The following is a 5,304-nucleotide window of genomic DNA, read 5'->3' on the forward strand; positions in this document are numbered from 1 at the left end:
TAATATCCAAGGGGTGAGATGATACTACTTCCAAAGTCACAGGGGATGTATGTCTCTGTGATATTGATTTGTGATATCCAAGGGAAAAGATAATATTACTCCCAATGTCTCATTGGGTGTACACCCTCTGTGATATTATTTGTAATATCCATGGGGGGAGATAATATTACTGCCAATGTCACAAGGGGTGTATACCCTCTGTGTTATTGTTCATAATATTTAAGGGGGGGAATAATATTACTCCCAATGTCACATGGGTGTACCTTCCAATGGTGGATATTATATTACTCCCAATGTCGCAGGGGATGTACTCCCTCTCTGTTATTGTTTGTATTATCCAAGGAGGGAGACGATACTACTTCCAATGTTGCAGGGGATGTACATCCTCTGTGATATTGTTTGTACAAAATCACAGAGGATGTACACCCTCTCTGTTACTGTTCTTAATATCCAAAGGGGGAATGATGTTACTCACAATGTTGCAGGGGGTGTACACCCTCTGTGATATTGTTCTTAATATCCAAGGTGGGAGATGATATAACTCCCAATGTCACGTGGGGTGTACACCCTCTGTGATATTGTTTGTAATATCCAAAGTGGGAGATGATATAACTGCCAATGTTGCCTGGGGTGTACACCCTTTGTGATATTTTTGGTAATATCCAAGGGGGATGATGACATTACTCCCAGTATTGCCGAAGGTGTACCCCCTCTGTGATATTCTTCATAATATCCAAGTAGGGAGATATCATAACACCCATTATCGCAGGGGGTGTACCCCTCTCATATCATTTGTAATATCCAATGGGGGAGATGACATTACTCCCAGTATCGCAGCAGGTGTACCCCCTTTGTGATATTGTTCATAATATTCAAGGAAGGATATGATACTACTCCCCATATTGTAACACCGTGTGTACACACCCTCTGTGATATTGTTTGTAATATCCAAGAGGGGAGATGATACTACACCCAATGTCACAGGGGGTGTACACCCTCTGTGATATTGTTTGTAATATCCAAGGGGGGAGATGATACTACTTCCAATGTTGCAGAGGGTGTACACCCTCTGTGATACTGTTTGTAATATCCAAGGGGAAGGTGATACTATTCCAAATTTCACAGGGGATGAACACCCTCCGTGATATTGTTTGCAATATCCAAGGTGGGAGATTCTACTATTCCCAATGTCCCAGGGGATGTACACCTTTTGTGATATTGTTCGTGGAGATGATACTACTTCCAATGTCACAGGGTGTGTATACCCTCTATGATATTGTTTGTAATATTCAAGGGGGGAGATGATACTACTCCCAATATCACAGGGGGTGTACACCCTCTGTGTATTGTTCATCATATCCAAGGGGGGAGATGATACTACCTCCATTGTCACAGGGGATGTACATGCTCTGTGGTATTGTTTGTAATATCCAAGGAGATATATGATATTACTCCCAATGTCACAGCTGGTGTACACCCTCTGTGATGTTGTTTGTAATATCCAAGGGGGGAGATGATACTATGCCCTGTGTCGCATTGAATGTACACCCTCTGTGATGTTGTTTATAATATCCAAGAAGTTAGATGATATTACTCACAATGTCACAGGGGTGTACACCCTCAGTGATATTGTTCATAATATCCAAAGTGGGAGATGATATAACTCCCAATGTCGCATTGAATGTACACCCTCTGTGATATTGTTCATAACATCCAAGGGGGGGAGATAATATTACATTCAGTGTCACAGGTGTGTATACACCCTATGTAATATTGTTCATAATATCCAAGGGGGAGATCATATTACTCCCATTGTAGCAGTGGGTGTACAACTTCTGTACTATTGTTCATAATATCCAAGGGGGGAGATGATATTACTCCCAATGTCATAAACACCCTATGTGTACACCCTCTGTGATATCGTTCGTAATATCAAAGGAGGGAGATGACATTACTCCCAGTATCACAGGTGATGTATACCCTCTGTGAAATTATTCCTAATATCCAAGGAGGAGATAACGTTATTCCCAGTATCACTGAAGGTGTATCCCCTCTGTGATATTGTTCATAACATCCAAGGTGGGAGATGACGTTACTTTCAGTATCGCATGTGGTGTACCCCCTTTGTGATATTGTTCGTAATATCCAAGGGGGGAGATTACGTTACTCCCAGTATTGCAGCAGGTCTATCCTCACCGTGATATGTTCATAATATCTAAGGGGAATGATGATGTTACTCCCAGTATGTCAGGAAATGTACCCACTCTGTGATATTGTTTGTAATATCCAAGGGGGGAGATGACGTTACTCCCAGAATTGCAGAGAGTGTACCCCGTTTGTGATATTGCTTGTAACATCAAAAAACGGAGATGACGTTACCCTAGTATCGCAAGGGTTGTACCCCCTCTGTGATATTGTTCGTAATATGCAAGGGGCGAGATGATGTTACTCCCAGTATCGTAGGGGGTGTACCTTCTCTGTGATATTTTTCATAATATCTAAGAAGGGAGGTGACGTTTATTCCGGTATCACAGGGAGATGTACCCCCTCTGTGATATTCTTTGTAATATCCAAGGTGGGAGATGACTTTACTCCCAGGATAGCAGGGGGTGTAGTGCCTCTGCAATATTGTTTGTAATATCCAGTAGGGAAGATGACGTTACTTTCAGTATCACAGCATGCGTACCCCCTCTGTGATATTGTTTGTAATATCCAAGGGAGCAAATGACGTAACCCCCAGTATCTCAGGGGGTGTACCGCTCCTGTGATATTGTTCGTAACTTTTAAGGGGAAAGATGACGTTACTCCCAGTATCGCAGGGGGTCTACCTTCTCTGTGATATTGCTCATAATATGTAATGGGGGAGACGACATTACTCCCAGTGTCGCAGGGGGTGTACCCCTTCTGTGATACTGTTCCTAATATTTAAGGGGGGAGATTATGTGCCGAGACCAGCTCGGCCGGGGAGACCCTAACCCAGTGGTGCTAGAGGAATTAAAGACACACACAATGTAAATGACGAGTTAATGTGTGCAGCACACCAACATGGCACATGTATACATATGTAACGAACCTGCAAGTTTTGCACATGTACCCTAGAACTTAAAGTATAATAATAAATAAATAAATGAATAATAAAATAATAAAGTTATTTAAAAAAGAAACAGAAGTGTGGAGTAGGAAATCAGGGGTCTCACAGCCTTCAGAGCTGAGAGCCTCAAATAGAGATTTACCCACGTATTTATTAACAGCAAGCCAGTGATAAGCATTGTTTCTATGCATTATAGATTAACTAAAAATATTCTTTATGGAAAATAAAGGGATGGGCCAAAATGAAGCGATGGGTTTGGCAGAAGCGTGTCCTTAAGGCACAGATCACTCATGCTATTGTTTGTGGTTTAAGAACTCCTTTAAGTGGTTTTCCACCCTGGGTGGGCCAGGTGTTCCTTGCCCTCATTCCAGTAAACCCACAACCTTCCAGCCTGGGCATCATGGCCATCACGAACATGTCACAGTGCTGCAGAGATTTTGTTTATGGCGTTTTGGGGCCAGTTTATGGCCAGATTTTGGGGGGCCTGTTCCCAACAATTATGTAACTCCCAACATCACAGACGGTGTACCCTCTCAGTGATATTATTCATAATACCCAAGGAGGAAATGAGGGTGTACCCCCTCTGTTATATGGTTCATAACATACAAGAGGGGAGATGACGGTACTTCCAATATCGCAGCGGGTGTACCCCCTCTGTGGTATGGTTCGTAATAAAAAAGGGGGGAGGAGACGTTACTCCCAATATCACAGGGAGTGTACCCACTCTAAGATATGTTTCATAATATCTAAGAAGGAAGAAGACATTAGTCCCAATATTGTAGAGGGTGTACCTCTCTGTGACATGGGTCGTAATAACCAAGAAAGGAGATGACGTTACTCCCTGTATCTCAGAGGATGTGCTCCTTTTCTGACAGAGTTTGTAATATCCAAGGCGGGAGAGGACGTTACTCCCAATATTGCAGAAGGTGTACACCCTCTGTGATATGGTTCATAATATCCAAGGAGGGGAATGACGTTACTCCCAATATCACAGGTTGTGTATCCCCTCTGTGATGTGGTTCGTAACATCCAATAGAGGAGATGATCTTACTCCCAATATCTAAGGAAGTGTACACACTCTGTGATACGGTTCATAATATCCAAGGGGGAAATGACATTCACCCAATATCACACAGGGTGGACCCCTTCTGTGATATTGTTCATAATATACAGGGGGGAGATGATGTTACTCCCAATATTTCAGGGGTGGACTTCCTCTGTCATATTGGTCATAATATTCAAGAAGGGAGATGATGTTACACCCAATATCAAAGGGGGTGTACCCCATCTATGATTTTGTTCATAATATCCAATTGGGGAGATGGTGTTACTACCAATATCACAGGGGGTGTACACCCTCTGTGATATTGTTAGTAAAATCCAAAAGACATGACATTGCTCCCAATATAGCGAAGGTGTATCTCCTCTGTGTTATTGTTCATAATATCCAAGGGGGGAAATTTTGTTACTCCCAATATTGTAGGGGGTGTATCCTCTCTGTAATATTGTTCATAATATCGAAGGCGGAAATGATGTTACCCCCAATATTGCAGGGGGTAGAACCCTCTGTGATATTGTTCACAGTATTCAAAAGAAGACATGATGTTACTACCAATATCGCAGGGAGTATACACCCTCTGTGATACTGTTCATAATATCAAAGGGGGGAGATCATGTTACTCCCAATATCACAAGGGGTGTATGCCCTCTGTTATATTGTTCATAATATCTAAGGAGGGAAATGATGTTATGTCCAATATCACAGAGGGTGTACCCATTCTGTGATATTGTTCATAATATCCAAAAAAGGAGATGATGTTACTCCCAATATCGCAGGCAGTATACCCCCTTTGTAATACTGTTAATAATATTCAAAGGGGGAGATGGTATTTCCCCCAGTACCACAGGGGGTGTACCTCCTCTGTGAGATTATTGGTAATATCCAATGCAGCTGATGATGTTACTCTCCATATCGCAGGGTGGGTGGGTAGCCCCTCTGTGATATTTTTCATAACATCTAAGGGTGAAGATGATGTTACTCCCAATATGGCAGAGATGTAACCCCCTGTGATATTGTTCGTAATATTCATGGGGGGAGATTATGTTACTCTCAATATCGCAGGGGGTGTGCCCATTCTGTGATATTATTCATAGCATTTAAGGGGGAAGATAATGTTACTCCAAATATCACAGGAAGTGTACCCCCTCTATGA

Source organism: Nomascus leucogenys, chromosome 11, assembly GCF_006542625.1.
Source record: "Nomascus leucogenys isolate Asia chromosome 11, Asia_NLE_v1, whole genome shotgun sequence".
Taxonomy (NCBI): domain Eukaryota; kingdom Metazoa; phylum Chordata; class Mammalia; order Primates; family Hylobatidae; genus Nomascus; species Nomascus leucogenys.